Source organism: Falco peregrinus, chromosome 2 (genome assembly GCF_023634155.1).
Source record: "Falco peregrinus isolate bFalPer1 chromosome 2, bFalPer1.pri, whole genome shotgun sequence".
Taxonomy (NCBI): domain Eukaryota; kingdom Metazoa; phylum Chordata; class Aves; order Falconiformes; family Falconidae; genus Falco; species Falco peregrinus.
Genome location: NC_073722.1, coordinates 41,064,815 through 41,085,675, shown reverse-complemented (window position 1 = coordinate 41,085,675; position 20,861 = coordinate 41,064,815). Strand labels below are relative to the sequence as shown.

Below are 20,861 nucleotides of genomic sequence, written 5' to 3'. Positions count from 1 at the left end.
AGTGTCCAATGAGAGTAGCAGAAGCTGAGAATTACTGCTATCTCCAGGATCAGGTTCTGCTGCTGGTGGTAGATCTCATGGAACTGTTCTGCTGTAGCCTTTATCAGAGGGGAAGTTAAAATGCTGGGCTGCTCAGCTTCCTAAGGGGCTGAAATGCATCTTTTTGCATCAGTTTAAAGCTAAAAAGATAGGAAGTGCCAGTTTCTTTTTCTAGAAACTGAAATGTTGCGGCCGTCTTCCAGTAGTTACAGAAGGAACACATGCAACCATTTTGCTGAGGATCAAACTTTCTTTTTTTTTATGATGTGCTCAGTTCACAGATAAAAAGCTTATTTGCTAAAGACTGTTTGCTTTTGCTGCAACCAGACCAAAGAGGGTGTGCTCAGGAAGCACCAGAGGGCTGGATGAATTTTATAAGAAAAAGAACAAACTTCTGAGAGTGCTCTTCATGTTGCACTTCCTCAGTTCAGGACTCCAAGTCTTTCACAAAACTGAGAAGTGTCCCATGGGGCCACAGCCATCCTGGGGTGGTGGATTGAATGACAAGTATCTTTTTTTGGTCCGATTTGTGACTCTAGCTTTAATTTATTGCCTCCTCTCTAAACCACAGATATGTTTGCTATTTGCAATTACATGGTGAAAAAAAGGCAAAAAAAAAAGCTTTATTTGGATTTTTAAGTCATTCTTTCTCTTTGCCTTGGCATTTGTTGCAGTGAAATCCTTTTATGAGGCTTGTGGAGAGAGCTGGATTGAAATAGCTTCTCAACAGGACACGTGAAAGGCAGCAGTGGTGCAAGCCCAAGGAAGGATAAGAACGAAGGGTTTATGCCATTGTTGAGACTGGTTAGTGCAACATTCACCCAAGTCAGTTCTGTACGTTGAATATTTTAAAATTGTAGCTCTTTTTTTTTACCCTAGAAACCCTCCTATCTTGAATTTAAACTGCTTACAGGAGTTGAATTTCAGTGTCTTTTTCAAAAAAATATCCACCTGATGGGCACCTCATGGTCTGATGATGGTGGTCATCATATACACGTACCTCAATTCAGCAATAAACCTGCTTGTTTGTCACTTAATGCAACTTTAAAATGTTTACGCTGGAATTTTCCTGCGTGTATAATAGTTTCTCTCTCCTACTTTACTGAATCTGATAGATTAATTTTTCATTTTCATAGTGGGGAGAAACTTGTGATCCAAATCCAGTCATTAGTGATAAAATACTTTCAACAAATTTAGCAAGTGGTCTTTCATGTTAGTTTCTAATCTATCAGTATCTTACAAAAGCAGAAAGCTGTGTATTACCTGGGTAGTTTCCATAAGTGCATGAAGCATGTATGAAACATTAGTCAGTGCTCAGAGAAGATGAAATGTTTTGTTTAAACATAAAGCTTTGTTCTCTTTTGTCCAGAGGAGGCCACAAAGATGGTCAGGGGCTGAAGCACCTCTGCTGTGAGGACAGACTGAGAGAGTTGGGGTTGTTCAGCCCAGAAAAGAGATGGCTCTGAGCAGACCTTATAGCGAGTGGTCTTTAATACTTTAAGGGGGTTTATAAGAAAGATGGGGACAGACTCTTTAGCAGGGTCTGTTGCAATAGGGCCAGGGGTAAATGGTTTTAAACCAATAGAGGGTAGACTCAAACTAAATATAAGGAAAAAATATTCTACAACGAAGCTAGTGAAACAGTGGCACAGGTTGCCCATAGATGGCAGGTGCTCCATCCCTGGAAACATTCAAGGCCAGGCTGGATGGGGTTCTGAGCAACCTGATCTGGTTGCAGATGTCCCTGCCCGTGGCGGGGGGGTGGGGGGTGGGGTTGGGCTAGATGGCCTTTAGAGGTCCCAACCCACAACATTTTATGATTCTGTGATTCTCGTGGAATTCTGTTATGAAGATTATAGTTCTCAACCACAGCTTTCAAGTGATATTGAATCATAGAATCACAGCATGGTTTGGGTTGGAAGAGACTTTAAAGCCCATGCAGTCCCAACCCCTGCCATGGGCAGGGACACCTTCCACCAACCAGGTTGTACCAAGCTGGCCAGGGATGGGGCATCTACAGCTGCTCTGGACAGCCTGTGCTAGAGCCTCGCCACCTCACAGTAAGAATTTTGTCTTTACATGTAATCTAAATCTCCCCTCTTCCAGTGTAAACCCATCCCCCCTTGTCCTCTCACTACAAGCCCTTGTAAAAAGCTCTTCTCCAGCTTTTTTGGAGGCCCCTTTAGGTACCGGGAGGCTGCTCTAAGGTCTCCCCCCAGCCTGCTCTTCTCCAGGCTGAACAACCCTGACTCTCTCAGCCTGTACCCATAGGAGAGATGCTCCAGCCCTCTGATTTCAGGAAAGTTGCTGTCTGGATTTCAGGTTGTGGTGGAGAAGGACTCTCATCCATGATGTGGTGGAATTGTAGGCTAAGTGCATGTAGCAACTGAATGTGAAAAAAAGTGACAAAATTAGATTGTTCGTGAATATTTTACCAAATTTAAAAAAATCTAGTAAATGTAAAATTTAGTAAAAAGCCCAATGATTACTTTTCTGTAATTGCTTTCCATCTGCGTGACAATAACATATACCAACATGAACTCCAGTGGCAGTGGGGGAAGGACTGAGTGGGAGAAAACAAAGTTATCTTTTGATCAGTATTATATCAGCTCAATGATAATATTTTGATTAGAAAAGTACTGCACTGTGCCCCAAAAGAGGCACAGGCTTCCTTGTGTTTTCTCTGTCATCTAGAGTTGTTTGTGGAGGGTTGAATACTGCACGGCTTAAAAATACCAAATCACTAAGACCTCACGAGGAATGGATCATCTTTTAATAACTCTGTCATCTGCTTTAAATCCTTTTTATTTCTGCAGCCTGAGTGCCTGGAAGGAAGCTGGAAGCTCTTCACTATAAAGTGATACTGCTGCCTCTGGCTGGCTCTGGCCACCTTTCATGTAGGACTACTTGTGAGCAGGGTCAACTGTATCAAAAGGCCCTTCAGTTAAATAAAGGATTTTCAGCACTGGGGGTCAGGGTGGTCTCAGGGCTGCAGCCACAGCTGCTGCTGTGGTTTCTGTTTGTTCTGGGCATGGAGATGATGTGGCTGCAGTCACAGAATCACAGAGTGGTTTGGATGGGAAGGGACCTTCAGGAAAGCTTCTAATAGGTTTCACCAAGTATTTTCACAGTGAATTGAGATTGCAGGGGAGATAAAATAATACAGCTCTCAAAATGCCTGGAGATTCCGTTGCGAAGGGTGGTAAACTGGATTTCTGGGCTTTGGGGGAACAGCCGTGGGGGAGTTATCAGTAAGCTGAAGCGATAAATCCAGGATTACTGCTAGGATGTTTGCTGATGGTAAATAGACCCGTGAGATGTGCGGCGGCAGCTAGAAAAGCTATGAGCACCGTTGCTGGGTACGGTGCAAATATCCATGAATTGGTTAAAAAAAACCCAAACCCTCAGCGCTTAAACTAGTTCTGCAGGCAGAAGAGGTGGAGATGCCAAAACTGGGAGGAGCTTTGATACCCTGCGATGAAAAGCTGTTTCCTGAGTTGGAGGCTGGAAGGATGGATCCTGTAGGTTAGAGTAACATGGGGACACTGGCTTTCCTATTGCTAACTGCGTTCCCTTTTCACTAGGTGATATTTATTATTTCACTTGGGTTATAACTTCCTCGTTGGTGCATGGGGGTGTGGGAGGGGGAAGGAAATGACACTTGCTTTCTTTGCAGGACGTTTTAAAGATCTGCAGATTAAAGGTTGGCTGTAAGAGCTAGGTGTTACCAGAGATGGTAGAAATAACACGCTTCAGAGAAAATCTTTGCAGGTACATCGGGTGAAGTAACCTGAAACCTGGCGTTCGGGTGCGGCAGGGGAAGATTGCAACCCATCCAGTTCTGCTTTGTAATGTAACACACCATGGAAAAGGGGCTGTTGCTTTTCTTAACTTGTTTTTCCTTTTTTTTCTTTTTTTTACTTTTTTTTTAAAAAAAGACTGTAGGGGCTGGGTGGGTTTTGGCCATTCACAAGCTCTTGCTCCTGCCTGGTGGGAGTTGAAGGTAGCTGTGCTTTGTTTGCGCGGTTGCCTCCAGAGCCCTGTTTCCCTTAACACAGTCGCAATCAGGCAGGAAACGGGTTTCTTGTCCGCTGAGCCAGCCTGGTTTTCTCGACAGCGAAAGCTCCCTCCTTGCTTTTTCCCCGGGTCCTGCTGGGAAGGTCTCCAGCTCTGCTCACCCCCGCTCTTGTCCATGCAATTCCCCTAGAGCAATATCAAACCAAAGCTTTTGGTCACTTAGCCTCACCTGACTTTGCACAACGCTCCTTGTAATTTTTGCACCTTACACCTCAAAAAAATCAAGTGCCCTTGCCTGCTTCTTTTCATATCATTGTACAAAATGTGTCTGTCACACCCACCAGCTTCCTTTTAGGTTTTACCCAGTGCTGGACTCCGAGTGCCTTGAATAAAGCATTTTCTGCTGGGACGTGGCAGCGGCAGGCTTTCCTACTGGCATGACCAGACTCTCAATGTGACATTCAGAGCTGTAAAACACTCCCTGACAATAGCTGGTGTTGTTCAAAGAGCGGCATAAATAATTGAGGGGATTTTTTTTTTTTTTTTTTTTTTTTTGGAAGAAGAATAACATCTCCCCAGGCTGGCCAGGGAGGCGGCGGGCTGTTTGCATGCACAGCACTGGGGGATAAGTGTTGTAGCATGGAGGGGAATCTCAGGAAAGGGGTGACATCGAAAGGGGGGACTTGAGGTTGTTATCTAGAAGGTTTTCAGCATGGTGGAGCTGGGATGTCTCTTAAACAAGGTGCTGGGACCTCGGTTCCCTTGTATACCCATTTTTATATGGACTAATATAATTCCATCATGCAGATTTTTGGGTGTTTATAGCATGACAGATTGAGTTTGTGGCACAAGCTTTAATTGCTGATGGGTTACCTTGGAAGGCAGGCTCGCAGAGTGGTTCAGGTGGTTAGATGAGGCCTCAGAAGGTCTCCAGACCAACATCCTTCTCCAAGCAGGCTCAGCTGTGAAGCTGCATGAGGCTGCGCAGGGCTTTATCCAATTGGGTCTTGAAAACCTCCGGGGATGGAGTTTGCACAGCCTCTCTGGGTTTTGACTGACCTCACGGTGGAAAAGGTTCTCCCTACAGTTTGATTATCTCTTGTTTCGTCTGCTGCCCAATGGATCGTGTCCTCCTGCCATGTGGTCCTGTGAAAAGCCCGGCACCCTCTTCTGCCTGACCTCCTTGGAAATGCAGGATAGCTGCTGAGCCCCTTTTCTCACCTGGTGCTGGTAGCTGAGTGTGCCTGGAGAGAGAAAGGAACAAACGTGTATTTGTGCAGCTACCACATACCTCAAGTTTTCCCTTATCTTTTCATATGTCCCTGGGTCCATCCCACCTCCATTGTATTCATAGGTCAAAAGCAGGGGGCAAAAGCTTTTTGGTCTTCATTTAATCTTTGGCTTTCTCAACTTAGAATCAGCTAAATTAGATTAAAATTTAAAATAAAAGTTTGTTGAAGAAGCTACCAAAAATCTGGATTAACAGTTCAGTGAAATTTCGTCCCCAGCCATTAGCCCATGTGCCTGTTGACTTACCTCTTCTGAAACGTCAGTAGAAAATGTGTTTGGTTTTTTTTTTTTGCTTCCAGTCTTTACATTCGTTGCTGTCAATACACCCGATAGGTGATGTGATGCTGGCCTCATTTTGTCAGTGAGGTGGCTTTTGGGGCTGTGACCTGAATATGGGGCAGAGCAACTGCTGATTTCTTCCTTTTCTCTTCAGTGTTTTTGTTTCTGTTCTTTCTTGTAATTCTTTCAAAAAATCAAGACTGTCAGCATTAAAGCAGCTTCTTTCTTGGTAATTTCTCAAATACTATGAGAAAAAATCACTGAAATAAATGTTTTTTTGTACAGAGTGACTACGCGAAGGAAAAAGGGTTTGTGCATCCTTTATACTGAAACTGACCCCAACCTCATCTATTAAAATCGCATCTTTGTAAAAGCTGATTTAAATATGCTCTATGTAAAATAAAAACTGTTCTAAAACTAAGCTTAAACTGAAAAAAAAAAATACGCAGTGGTTGTGACCATGCACAGACTTGGCTCTGCACGTGATGTGGGTATGAATGAGCCCTGGCAGTTTTGTCTCTGGGCTGGATTAAGCACAGTTGCTACTGGTTACTGCACAGCCCGGCTCAGCGAGGCTCCGCTGTCGGGGCCGCTTGTCTTTCCTCTCCGAAAGCAAGCAGAGGGTTGGGAACCCAATGGGGTGGCAAGGACGTGCCCTGAGCAGGTGGTGTAGGGGTACAGCTGAGACCATTCCAGCCCACACTCGTGCAGCATCCCTTAATGTCACTTACTGGGGTTCTAGATGTTTTATAGTCCTTTGACCTCCCAACAGCATCCAGAGGAGGCTTTTGCTTCTGGGACTTGTTTTGGGTTGAAATTTTCTTAATTTTTCTTAAATCTTTTACAGGATTGAAACTTGATGAAGACTATTTTTTAGCAAAGATGCAGTTTGATTTTTAGCCCTGCCACTTGCACAGGCTGTTGTCAGTCCCGGAGCGAGTGATGGCGGATTTTTTTTGAGATGTAAAACAAAAGCATCTCATGGTTTCTGTGTGCTGCATTCTGTTGTTGGGAGGGAAGTGTCAGCCTTGTTTTCAGCTCGTTCCTGCCCTTGCCTTCCTGTGACTCCATTGAACTGGCTCCTGTCAATCAACGATGCTTTTAAAATGAACGCGTGGGATAAAGCTGCAGAATCATTCCTGTGTCAGCTCTGGAGCGATGACTGCACAGCTCGGTTTGTTGGTGCACAGACGTAGCCATGTGCCACCATTTTTGCACAATCATTTTTGCCTGCCTGAGGTGTGGCAGTAGACATAGCAAAATAAAAATGCCAGCATTGGAGGGGACAGTTCAGGCAGAGATGGCAAAGGGCAGGATGGCTCTAGGCACCCCATGTCTGAGTGCTGTGATCTGCAGCAGAGCTTGAGTTATTTTCCTTTTGAAAATAATCTGAATGTGGGAGCACCTGGATCCTGTATGCACTTTCTAGACTTAAGTCTGATAAAACCAGTTTTAACTGCAGCCTTGCTTAGTGGAGAAGGGACATGGTGGTGTGTGGTCCCCTCCCGAAGTAATAACTGGGAGCTCCTGTGTATGGTGTATTCAGATGTCGTCCTGGCTGCACAGCTAAAGCACATGGCGATGTCAGAGTACCCTTCGCTGAGGGGAGATCTCCCCTCCTGGTGCTGAGCTGCCTGTTGCAAGCTAAGCAAAATGCATTCAGTTTTTTTTTCACCCTGGCAGCATATTTTTAAAGTAAGACTGGCAAAAACAGTGGACAGAGGAGGGCCATGAAGATGGTCAGAGGCTGAAGCATCTCTCCTATGGAGACAGGCTGGAAGAGTTGGGATGGTTCAGCCTGGAAAAGAGAAGGCTCCAGGGGGACCTTAGAGCAGCCTCCTGGTACCTAAAGGGGCTGACAAGAAAGCTGGAGAGGGGCTTCTTACAAGGCTAGTGATAGGACAAGGAGGGATGGCTTTAAACTAAAAGAAGGCAGATTTACATTAGATCTTAGGAAGACATTCTTCCCTGTGAGGGCGGCGAGGCGCTGGCACAGGCTGCCCAGAGCAGCTGTGGATGCCCCATCCCTGGCAGTGTCCAAGGCCAGGCTGGACGGGGCTTGGAGCAACCTGGGCTGGTGGGAGGTGTCCCTGCCCATGGCAGGGGTGGGACTGGGTGGGCTTTAAAGTCCCTTCTAACCCAAACCATGCTGTGATTCTATGACTTGAGGAAAAAAAGGTGTCGAAGCAGTAGCGATTGTTGGAATTGTTAGAGCAGCGTGGGGGAAATGCAGGTATACAGAAATAGTAAGAGGTGGCTTTTGGGCAGCAGTGTATTTCAGAGAAGGCTCAGTTAAGTATGAACAACTTTATGAGAATTAGGCATCTGGAAGAAGCCCTTGAAGGTGAGTTGACCTCCTTGTAATGAGCTGCGTGGACACAAAACATGTAGGCATCTTCCCATCTCTGAGTTGACTCCTCCAGTAAGGCTGACCTAGCAGCTCAAAAGTACTGCCAGGAAGAGAACAAAGTACCCAGTAAATAAATTCTGGGTTTGGTTGTGTAGACCATGGAAGCTGCTTGCTTTTAGTGCTCTTCTCAGTATTTGTTTGTATTTTTTTGCCATTGAGTGCTGTGCTTGAGCGAAACCACCCATGATCTTGCATTGGTAGGTGCTGCTGTTGTGGGTAGCTCTCAACGCAGCATTGCCACCAGGGACCGGGCTTGTCGTCTTCTCTGTTGCTGCTGAAATTCTCAGCCCTTCCAGAGCCATGACCTCTGGTTTATACCTATATACCTGGAATTATTCCTCAAGCCATGTTGTGCAATAGGGAGCATGATTCCACATGTGTTTTATAAAAGCAGAACAGGATTTCAGGTGTTGTGTTGGAAAATCAAAGCCCTATTTGGGGGAACTTGCGGTCTGACTATCCAGTTGGACAAGCTCAGCTTTCCCTGCAATTTAAATATACTCTACCAGAATTTTAATTGTGCCAGTCTCCATAACTACGTTTTAACTCTTTAGGAGCATGCAGGGTTTCCAAGCCACCATCACTCTCCTGTTTAAATGATACAGCCTTAGAGGAAAAGAACAGCTTGGAATATGTGTGCACATCACCTTATTCCTCTAGAAGCCTTTTATGGCTGCATTATGTCATTTGGGATAACCCAGAATATCTCTACACAGCTCAAGAAAGTCCTTTCCTCCCCACCTGCCTTCTCAGAGCTTCCCCATCCTGCATGGAAGTGGAGATCTACCTCTGAGCACAGTTTTTACCCTTATTCAGCCCAGAAGTTCCTCTGCATCTTTGAGGTGGGCAATATGATATCCGTAATGTCTTGGCACTTTAATTCTGTTTTCTCGTTCTCAGTTTCTGCTGGCACTTAACGTGCTCAAAATACAGCATTTTCCTAACTAAATTCAACCAGACTAAAAAGCATATACAAAGAGAGCTTCATTTATTGTGTATATCAACAACATTGGGGAAACAGCTGTTCAGATCAGAGAAGTCTCTGAAAATCATTATCTCACCTATTAGAATGAAAATAAGAGAAATAATCTGCTAATGCTCCAACTATCAGGCATAGAGAAGGAATTGTGTCAGTTTTGTTTTGTTATGGTCTTGTGGGAACACAAGTGTGCTTAGTCCCAGCTGGAGCTGCTGCAAAACCTGTACCCTGGAAATGCTGGAAGCTTTGCTGTCTATTTACATGTATGCAGAGTCAAACCCCATCTGTATGCTTGCCTGTAGATTATTATTTCACCGGTGGTGAAAGTTTCTGCAGCAAAACCTTCATTTGAATAGACAAGGTTTAGGATGATAAGGAGAATGGGGAGAGATTAGGGTAAAGCAATTTGGTTTTGTTAATGCTGCAGGCCAGTTCTGGAAATAGAAAAAGAAAATTAATCTCCTTTTTCCCAGGTGGCTGTCTTACCTGGAGCATGTACCTTCCCTAAGAGGTGGTAGATGGATTTCTTTGTTTTTTCTTAGGCTTGTGAAAAGTCCAGGATCTTTGGAGGAGCAGCTATGTATCTCAAGAGTTAGATTTAGATGTCTCATTGTAGCCTGTATTATTAATGTCTACTGCAGCTGATGCTGCTGGTAGGCTGGACCCATAAATACACAGGGTCTTCTGGCACTGTCCTGGACTCTACAGCAGCTGGGATAAGTTTCACTGCTCAAGGGTCTTCATCTGATGTGTTGGTGAGATTGTGGCTTAGCTACACTTGGGCTTAGAGGCAAAGCCAAGCTCCTGCTCTTGCCCCAGTGCCTCCTGCTGCCAAGCCTGGAAGATTGGCTCAGGCACTGAGTGACTGTCCATCATATGATCTGCAGAAACAGGTTTCACTTCCTTAGTGTGTAATGCAGCAAAGAGCATGATATGTGGGTGTGTGGCTAAACACATTTAGCCCTGCCAGAGAAACCTCTTCCATGCAGATCAGCTGTTTAATCTGTCACCCTTGTGCTCCCCGCACACCTTCCCTCCACGGGTTTGTCTCGTGGATGGGGCAGGAGCCTCCAAGGTGGCTTTCCATGTGACAGCCACAGGGTATTCCAGCTGAGGATGTTGGGAGTGCGTCAGTACTTGGCATCCTCACTGCTAATTTATTTTTTTAAAGCTTAGGTAATTAATCATATCAAACAAATGATGGTAGCTCAGGTAGGAACTTATCTGTGGGGGGGGAAGTCCTGGTTAGAGCCTTGCTTTTGCTCGGGTGAAGGACCTGAGCAAATTCAAACTGAAAATACATGGTTTTAAATTAAAAAAAACCCAACCAAACCCAACCTTTTAAAGCAGCATTTTGTATTATTAAACAAAGAATACGGTGGTATGGAGAGGATTTCTAGATAAGCAAATGACTGACTTTACTGCTGGAGCAGTGTCTCCATGAAAGAAACAAATGAGAAGCCCCTGAAGAAAACTGAGCCCTCTTCCGTTTGGTTGTCTGAAGACTACGGGAGGTCACCATGATGGATTAAAGCAGAGCCCCACAGCTGTGCACAACATCTGGCACCACGACTCACGTCAAAGATTTTCCACCCATAAAGAGGTCTCATCCATGGCTTCTGGCTCCACTTTCCATCTCCAATATGACTAAAGGTTACGAAATTCCCATGGTAGGACTCCTCGTGCAGTGTTGCAGGGGTCCTGCTACTGGCATGATGGATCCTGCAGGTTTTGTTGTGCCGTCCACTGTATCCCTCCAAGAGAAACATCAAAAACTCTTGCAGAAAAAAAAATCAGGTCTGGATCTTCAACTGTTTGGGGGAATTTGGGTGGTAAGGACTAGGAGGTGGCTCCTCCAGGGCTGTGCCTCCAGAAATCTGCCCTATAGCCTTGATGCACGTAAAGATTTGTGCCATAATTCTCCTGACCCTTAGGTCTGCTGAGTCCCCATGGGCTTCAGTGGTCTTGCAGAGGTGGGGGTATCAAAACTCTGAATTTCATCCAGCCTAAAAGCTACAACAGAGCCAACAGTATTCTTTGGTGCAAATTGCTGAGCAATCCACAGGAGATAAAAGCCTGGTTTTGCAGCATGCACAGGGTCGGTCCCTTGCCTTTTTGGAGTTACTGCTGAGGCAACCCCTATCATATGTGAGTACATGTTGTTTTAAGCCATTTATAAATAAATAAAAGCAAAAAAAAAAAAAAAAAAAAAGAAGCTGATGGTTCCTTGTTCTATGTAAAATTGAGTGGATTTATGCACAAGCTTTATTTTGACAGTGAATCTAAGATCAGAACCTGATAGTGAAGCCTGGAGGTGAAACTTCTATGAACACACTGGAGTGGTGCAGTGCTAGTGCCAGAAGTGAAAACCCATTTTCCTTTGTTCTCTGCTGCTGTGGCTTAGTTTTTTACCCTCATGTTCAGCTTCTGCTTTTTTAAAAAGCCTTATTCTGCCCTGTCACTACCTGATGAAGGTTTATTTGATGTTCAGCTGGAGCAGGACCAGGTCAAGGTGCCACAGAGGTGTGTAACACGGTGTCCTGATCAGCACTGATAAAAGACCTTGCGATACAGATGACCAGCCCTCAGAAAGGGGCCAAGGCTGTTGCATTAACCTTGAGTCCCTAGAAAAAGCTGCTGGGGAATCCAAGCGTTAATGACAGCCTTAAAGGAGCTGTTGCTTTTTGAGCAGCATGACTTGCTGTAGCTCTGAACTTGTGACCCAGAGGAGAAAAGCGCAATATCCTAGCTACAACAACGTTGTGTTTATATCCGAAGCTCAGAAATCCATCTGTGTGGAGGAATGAAGAACATCCTATCACTGCCTGATGCTATAACCATTTTTAGAAATCTGGCTGGAGCTTGTTTCTTGGGTGGCTTCCTGAAGGGTCGCTTGCTCTCCCTGCCCTGGCTTCACCACCTGCAAGCATGGAAATCACAGCTGAAACCACTGCTTGACTCCATCATACAAGCTGCATCGCGTGGGTCTGCCTTGAAAATAGCTCCTGGTTTCCTTCAAGCGGATAGAGCTCTGCCTGGTGACTTGGCAGTCTTTGGGCTGGGGTTTGGTGAAATGATGGACAGGAAAACCCAGTGTGTGGGTCACGAAACTGAAACCTCTCCTGGCAGGAGCAAGGAGGTTTCCATTGTGGTGATTTGCATTGGTGAGCAGAACAGGTGGTGGCAATACGGTACGTGGCAGTGTTTGTTGTACCGGAATGGTGTGTGGGGTACAAGTAGCCCCCATTCCCTTTGGTCAGACATAGAAGTTCTTGAATTTGAGACCTGGCAAGCCATCAGCATGACAGGGATGTGGGATTTTTTCCCAAAACCTTTGGGGAAGCACAGATGCCGGTGTGCTGCATTCGTTTACTCTGAAAAATGTATAGGATACAGCCAAGCCTCCTGCAAACAAGCTATATGTCCTGACAGCCCTGTTCATTGAGTGGATTGGTTTAACATGCCTTACGAAGACGGAGCCAGCCCTGAGCCACCAGCAGAAGTTGCCCCTGTAGTAGTGTGCATGTTCTGCCACACCATCTGCCCCATGGCAGCTCATGTCCCTGTTGCACTGCTAAAAATCTCACGTCTCGTTGCCCTTTCCAAGCTGCTGCTAGCAAACCCAGGCTGCGCAGAGGACAACTGAGTCGTGTGAATGGCGTTCCCCGCCCCCCCCCCCCCCCCCCTTCATAAGTATGTTTATTCGTTAAGGAAGTCAAAAAAGGAAGGGGAATAAAAAGGTTGCAAATGTTTTGCTGGGTTAGAAATGAGACCTCAGTGACTGGGCTGCACGTTGCTCTGTGTATGATACATTCGGCAACGATAGCATCCCTGGCATGGAGCTCAGGAAGACTAATGTGCCCTCCCAAGATGCGCTGAGGTAGGGTCACAGCTTGTTTACATATCTACTTATATCCATATTGACCCAGATGCCAATATTTGACTATCAAATCATCACTGATGAGCGCCTCTTGCATACAGTTGTGCATCCACTGGCTTTCTGGGACATGGCTTTTGGGGTCAGTGGCCACCTCTGCCTGCCTGGGTTTCTCTTTTTTTCTCTAACTATATCACTTGGATTTGTAAAGGATGCCGCTTTTCAGACAGCTTTGCCCTGTCTCTTTACATCTTCCAGTATTAAGATACAGCGAGACCTACATTTTGCAAGCACCAGGAGAAGATTGCCAGGTGCTTCTGGAAGTGCTGCTGTGCTGGGGCTCAGGCGTCAGCCCTGCAGCCCATCCACGGGAGCAGAGCCAAAGGTAGCTCAGAAAATGCAAGGGAACGATTTCTACGTGCACACACAGATATGGTGAGGAAAGGAAAGCAGAAGGATTTGCCAAGGGAAATGGTCTTGTTACGCAATCATGTTTTCTTTGTGTATTTGTTTCCCCCACCTCATTCAGGATGCGTAATGGGGTTTTGAAGATTTGAAACCGTCTGGTTTATCTCTGGGTGTGTCGTTGCTGCAGGCTCTTATCAGGTGTGTCACGGTGAGCGAAACCATTCAAACAAAATCCTTTCACGTAAGTTTGTGCGTGGTACTCTGCGTTCATGTGTTTAGCCAGGGTTTGATGTATGCACAGGGGTGGAATAGGTCCACAATTAATGCAGCTACCGGAAAACTGATTACGTTTTTGGTCTTTAATAAATTATTGGGGGGGACGAAAATCCTAGGGTGGTTTAGTACAGATGAATGGAGGTTAGAAACATTAGTGAGGATGTATGGAAGCACCTGCAGCAAAATTAAGGTAACTGCATATTAGAATTATAGAATAATTTAGGTAAGAAAAGACCTTTAAGATCATTGAGTCCAACTTTAAAATTATTTGCCTTGGTTAGAAGTGTAGGAAAGCTCTACTTTCTGAAAACTGCAGGCTTGTTCACTTGTCAGGGAAGCAGCCAGATGCTTTCTTTGTTCGACTGCTTGTTTAGCTTTGACATGCTTTTTGCTAGGATGAAAGGAAAAACATCAACAGGCAAAACTGCAGGAACTGCCGGCATTTGTTGCTGTCATGCCTGCATAGTGGTACTGCCAGTACAGTAAACAGGCAGGTAAATAGGCAGGTAGAGTAAATAGGCTGGATTTTTTAAATTCTTTTTTTACCAGAAAGGAGATAACTATTGGATGCTGTCCCATTTTCAGATTAGGAATTGTTTGCTAGAGTTGAATTACAGGAATTGCCGTAGCGAGGCAGATCAGCTCCTTGTGCCATTAACTGAGAGCTGGCAGGGGCCAGCACAGCTTCACATGCTGGGTCCCCGCATTGTGCTCCCATCAGAAACAATTCAAGAAACTGTGATAGAAACGAAACCAAATTGGTCTTAAGCTTTATGGGAAAATAAAACAGTGAAGAATAACTTCATTGAACCTGTTTTTCAAATCTTGCTGTATTTCCTTCTTAGCAGCAGAAACTGTTCAAACTGATGGTGCAGCCAGGTTGTGTTTTGTATTTTCCTTTTTTGAACTGATTTGGTATGAAGAGTCTTCAGCCAAAGCCTTTTCATACAGCTTTGGCTTAGTTGCAGTGCAAAACTGATCTGCTGCTGACAGACTTAAACTAATTATCACCAAGGGGTGGAGAGAAGAGTTTTTAAAGCTCCTGCTGTGACAAGGTATTCAGTGTTTGGAGGGGCTTGGGAATTACTGGGTGCTAAGGCGCCGATGCTGGCCTGTGCTAGTATCCATATTATTTCGTAAGGAGGGAAGAGATGAGATTGCTTTCACTGCTAAACTACTTAGGGGGGGTTCTGCTTAAAGATGAGGGGGAACCCACCACTCAGCCACCTGTGCTTGAGGGGAGCTGCAGAAGAGCAGAAGGAAGCTGGCTGTGGGTTGGGGTGTTTTTTTTTGCTTCATACCTTGCTAATTCCTTTGGCCCTGCAGCTGGGGCAGCTCAATTTTGTTCCCTGTTCTTGCTGCTTATGAAGCATCCCCCGATTCCTATGTACTCTTGCCCTTTTAATATTTTCATCCTTTCACCTTTGTTTTCCCTTTGCTGCAATAACTCATTTTTATCCCTGCTTCCTTTGCCTTGGGTTGAGTTTAGGGTGCTCACTGGCCTGCTTATAAACAGGGTTTGTTCTCTGATCATTGATCCTCCAGGTTCTACTATAGGATTTTGTAGTATCTTCAGCCCGGAAGGTCTGTGGAGCTTGTCCCTGTGCTGCAGCTGGGCAGCTTCGAGGTGCTGCTGTAAAATCCATCTCCTGATATTTAAGGTTGAAGCAGCAAAGAAATGCAAAACTCCAGGAACACTTGAGGCCGAAGGCATTAAAAACCCTTCACCTGGGCATCTGTTCCTTGGCTGGTTTGGTATTTAAGCACCATTATTCTCTGAAAATTTGTTATTTTTACTTCATGCTGTACAGGGCGTATTGTATTTGCTCTCACCTGTGGCGCAGTGAGTGTTACCATATGGTTTGCCCAAAGTTGATTTTTTTTTTTAACGCTTTTAGTGGTAGGTTAGTGCTTGGTGCTCTTCTGCTGTATGTTTTTAAGCCAGGCAAAGTGCCAGCATGTCTGTCGGAGGAAAACTCCTGGCTGGATCCTGGAGAATAAACTGAGCCTGAATTCACTCTGAAGGGAGAGAGCTCAAGTCCCACAGGTAGGATTTTTCATTGTAATGATCCCATTTAGCAGCTAAATTAGTGACCAGTTTTGGTAGGAAAACTGAATGACTTAAGGAGCATCTCCTGGTACCCATAAGGAGGAGGGCAGTATGGTGCAGCCCCAGACCCACCCCCAGGCCCTGGAGCTGGAGCTGAGCATCACCAGCAGCACTGCAACGCACAGGGACACTGACCGTGCACCTGCAGGTTGTCAGGGCTCAGGGTGCAGGATACCTATGGGGTATTTAAAAAAATTCATGTTTTCGTAAGAGACCCTGAAAGTCTACCCTGATAATTACCTACAATAGATAGACCTACTCATGTGTGACTAATTAACTGAATCTCAAAAACTGCTTTGCAGTTTATTTGTTCTTCCATTTTCTTTGTTCATTCAATTCTTAAGATTTAGTTGCTGTGTTGGTTTTTTTGAGGGCAGGGATCATCAGAGATAATCTATGATAAGTCCCTGATCCCAGTGAGCATCCCAACCTCTGTTGCAGCTTGGGTGGGGATTGGAAGGAGTGAAGTGCAGTGGCTCTGTTTTTCATGAGGATGACTTTGTTTCTTCATGTTAGGTTTGATAAAGCAAAGAGCAGGGGATTTGAGTCTCCTGCTCCTTTTTTGTCTTGCATGCATCTGGGTGTTTGCACCATGGTGGTTTATTTTGCTAGCAGCCTCTCTCTGCCCCTGTCTATAAATCAACCTCATTCATACATCACAGGGGAGGTCAGGATGCGATGTTTAGGAAGTAGAGTTATTTTTTGATGGTGGCATTGTAACCTAGAAAAGAAGCCAGCATTTCAGACAAAGCAACAGGTCTGCTCACCCCTTCTCCTCCGTTATTTAGGCTTGCTTTGGGTTGGTGTGTGGCCAAACCTGCTGCAGTGAGATGCCGTCGGAGCGCTGGCCCTTCCAGATGCAGCAGCTCACTTGCAGCACTGTCCCAGAGGATTGTGGCAGATTGCAAACACGCTCGGCACAATCATACCATTCCAATTACCATAATGACGCTGCTAATTTATGCACAAATTGCCCTAATTTATGTGTCAATACAAGTGATTAAACCAAGCACAGGTGGAACGGGGTTCGATCTCAACCCAAATGGGGAAGCATAAAGCTGCGTCCAGGCCAAAAGGTCCAGAATTATTCTCCTTGTTAACTAAAATGTGGAGCTTTGTGTTGTTTTGCTCCTGCAGCTCTGGCAGCATGAAGGGTTGTGGGGCAGGACTAAACTCGTGGTAGGAGGTAAAAGAATAAAAGATTCTGCACTGAGATTTGCATGGATTAAAAGCAGCTTTAATTTCCTTGATACACTTGGCTTTCAGGTAGATTAAACAGGCGGCGGGGTTTGGGGCTGTCTAGCCAACTAATACTTGCCTTACTTTTATTGTAATTATTTTAATAAGACATGGAGGAGTCCTATAACTGTAGGCCACCTTTGCCAACCCAAGATCTTGAATATTTTTGTGTTTTATGCCGTTGACTTTCTAGATTAACAAACGTGCTGTCATTGCCTGAAGTCCCACATAGTGCAACTGATCCCAAACCACTATCTCAGTGGGGTTCTTCCACAAGAGACCTCTTAGTTTGTGCATTTCTATTCCTCATTTTTCTAAAAGATATTATGTTGCACCATAAATTTTTTTCCATAGCAAGCAGGATGATCCATCACAGTAATCATAGAATCGTTTAGGTTGGAAAAAAAGACCTTTCAGATCATCAAGTCAACCGTTAACCCAACACGGCCAAGGCCACCACTGAACCATGTCCCCAAGCACCACAGCCACATGGTTTTTGAACACCCCCAGGGATGATGACACCCCCGTCCCCGGGCAGCCTGTGCCAGCACCTGCCAGCCCTCTCGGTGCAGAATGTTCCCTCACACCCAATCTCACCCTCCCCTGGCACAACGTGAGGCCGTTTGCTCTCGTCCTGTCGCTGGTTCCTGGGGAGCAGAGACCGACCCCCCGGGCTACAGCCTCCTGCCAGGCCGTTGCAGAGCCACCGGGTCCCCCCCAGCCCCCTTCTCTCCAGGCTGACCCCCCCGCCCCCCCCAGGCTGGTGCCCGGCTCCAGACACTGAGGGGCTGGAGCGTGTCCAGAGACGGGCAGCCGGTGTCTCCAGGAGATGCCGTGGGAGACTGTGCCAGAGGCTTCACTAAGGCCCAGGCAGACACCGGCCACAGCCTTTCCCTGCCCACTGAGCGGGTCACCCTGTCACAGCAGGTGATCACAGCCGGGCCTGATCGCCGGGCTGTCCCGTACGTGCCGCCTGGTGGCACTTGGGATGATGCTCCATAACCTTCCCCGGCACCGAGGTCAGGCTGACAGGGCTGCAGCTTCCTGATCCTCTTTCTGGCCCTTGTTGTAGACGGCCTCCAGCCACCACACCGCCCTTCTCGGCTCAGGAGCAGCCAGTCCAGTGGGCACCTTCCCTCGCCGGCTCCCTCACCGGCTGGGCCAGGGAGGTCTCTTCCACACGTTCTGGGAACCTCCTGGGCTGGTCCCTCCCTGCCGGGCTGTACTTCCAGCGGGCAGCTGCTAAGCTGAAGGCCCCCACCAGAACAAGGGCTGCCATTGTGAGACTTCTCCCAGCTGCTTATAGAATATGTCACCTGCCTCTTCGTCCCGACTGGGTGGTCTGTAACAGACTCCCACCAGGTATCTGCCTTGTTGGCCTTTCCCTGACTCCTACGCATAGGCCCCCAACCCTATCGTCACCTTTGTTCAGCCCTGGACAACCAAAACACCCTGCAACCTACAGGGCTACCCACCGCCTCTCCTTCCTTGCCCATCCCTTCCGAAGAGTTCATACCCACCCATTGCAGCACTCCAGTCGTGCAAGTCATCCCACTGTGTTTCTGTGATGGCAGCTACGTCCTAATTTCCCTGCTGCACAGTGGCTTCCGGCTCCTCCTGCTTGTTGCCCACACTGTGATGCCTTTCAGTTGGGCTGTTGATCCCGTCACCTTTTTTGGGGGAGAAGCCCCAATTCCTGCATGACCATTTTCAGGCGGTTCCATGGTTCTGACACATCCCTTGCGTCTTTGCTGCCGCATGGATCTCCATCCCCTGCCTCCACTGAGGTGGCAGACCAAAGGACCTCGCGAGCGTGCTGTCCCTCAAACTCTGCTGTGGTTCCCCAGGCTTCTCTCTAGTGAGCCTGGGTTTATCCCTTTTCCCCTTCAAATCTAGTTTAAGTCTTTCAACGAGCCCTGCTAACTCCTGCACAAAGATACCAAGTTGCCCACTGAACGTAGGTGCGTGCCCGTACTGTCCCACACATCCTGCCAGTCACAGCTATGGCCTCGGGGTCGATCTCTGGGTGGCATTCTTAAATAGTTGTTTAACTTTAAGCAAGACCTGAAACACATTCAGAAATAGGAGACACATCAACAGGAACATGCTGGTTTGAACATCCCAAGAATATTCAAAATTCCCAAGAGCTGTTGTAACTAGCCTGGAGGAGAAGGGGAAGGGGGAGGAGAAAGGCAGGGGAAGTAGCAGTGGCAAGTGTCACCCCTTGTCTCCCCCATAATTTGGGGGAGACATTTTATCTGAGGGAAAAAAGTTTGGGTGTAATTATTAATAGTTTCCAAGAGATGGTTCCTGAACTATGGAGATGACAGCAGTGCTGACTACAAATACCAGATTAATCTCACGACCCATAATTATATGATGTAAGCCAGCGTTGCAAAGTACAACACAGTGATAACCTTAACGCTGCCCCCCGCGATGATAAACATCCCGACAGGCAGCGTGTACAGTGAGGGAGGTGGGACACACTGCGCAACAACTCTGAGAGCAAATACATCAGCATTGTGACCAGCCACTGTTAAACCAGTGTAATGAATGCTTATAACAAGTTTGTTTTAACACGCTCTGGTCAGATCTGTCGTTACCTGAACGCTTCGTGCCCCACACTGGGCACCAAAAAGCACTGTTGTGGTTTAACCCCGGCGAGCAGCTCAGCCCCGCGCTGCCGCCTGCTCGCTCCCCCTGGCTGGGGTGGGGGAGAGAATTGACAAAAAGGTAAAACTGGTGGTTGAAATAAAGACACTTCAATAGGACAGAAAAATAATTTAAAAAAAATAATTATAATCATAATAATGCAAAATAATAATAATGTAATAATAATCTCATAATAGCAATATGAATAAAAGAATTAGAATATACAGAGCAAGTGATGCACAATGCAATTGCTCACCACCCACCGACTGATGCCCAGCCAGTGCCAAGCAGCAGCCCCGGCCAGCTTTGTCCCCAGTTTCTACACTGAGCATGATGTGCTATGGTATGGAATACCCCTTGGGTTGGCTGGGGTCAGCTGTCCTGGCTGTGCCCCCTCCCAATGCCTTGTGCCCCCCAGCCTCTCCACTCACAGGGCAGCATGAGAAGCTGAAGAGTCCTTGACTACCACACTGCAACCAGTAAAACCATCAGTGTGTTATCATCATTATTCTCATCCTAAATCCACAACAGGGTGCTGTACCAACTAGTGGGAAGAAAATTAACTCCTTCCCAGCCAAAACCAGGACAGCAATGCTGGAAGACACTTGGCTGATGAGTCCAAAGGTCTCTTTCATAACTGAAGCTCTTTCTGATGCAGCTTTATGCTACAGCATTGTCCAGGAACACCTGGATTAGGTCACTGTTGGGTTTCCCAATGCTGCCGGACTTTGGCTGTAGAGAGTGGAAGCTCTTTCCTATAGCCAGCGTGCCTTCCTTACTGTTGTTGTGCTGTAACAGTGTGTACATTTATCTGGTTAAATTGCTTTCATCCAGACATATGAAAGTAAATATACAAATAGTAATTACAAATAGTAATCATACTATTCCCAAAGCCGGTGAGTTGCAGCCATGGCTTACCGCAGTCAGCTGACTGCACCAGATCCTCAGGATGCCACGTTTTTGGAGGATTATCTGGCGAGCGGATTACATTGCCGGCACGTGGGGGGCACAGTGGGCCCGGAGCCAGGCAGATGACTGGAAAAGCTTGTGTGTGGCTGGGGCTGCATAACCCAAATGTGGGACACGCCACCTCCTTTCGGTTCTGTTGTATGTTTGCTCTTTGGCAATTGTGTTTCCTCTGTGGGCCGGCTGTATGACTAATTTCTATGAACAGATGTGGATATAAGATATTATTGTAAGTATGTATAACATAAGATGTTTCTACTCTTACATACTCCAGTGGCTTGAGTGCATGCCTGCAGTGCGCTCTGTACCTGTCAAAAGG

General features: G+C 46.3%; 1 protein-coding gene across 4 annotated transcripts in view; it reads left to right on the top strand.

Annotated features, from left to right (window-relative positions):
* PTPRA (protein tyrosine phosphatase receptor type A) overlaps positions 1-20,861 on the top strand; it is a 133,930-nt gene that overhangs the window by 37,213 nt on the left and 75,856 nt on the right. Inside the window, exon 1 of one of the 4 annotated variants that reach the window (XM_055794032.1) lies at positions 13,482-13,497. The exons of the other annotated variants lie outside the window; for them this stretch is intronic. The gene's annotated coding sequence lies outside the window, so the exon portion shown is untranslated. Of the gene's footprint in view, positions 1-13,481; positions 13,498-20,861 lie in introns of those variants that run through there. 4 annotated transcript variants of the gene reach the window in all.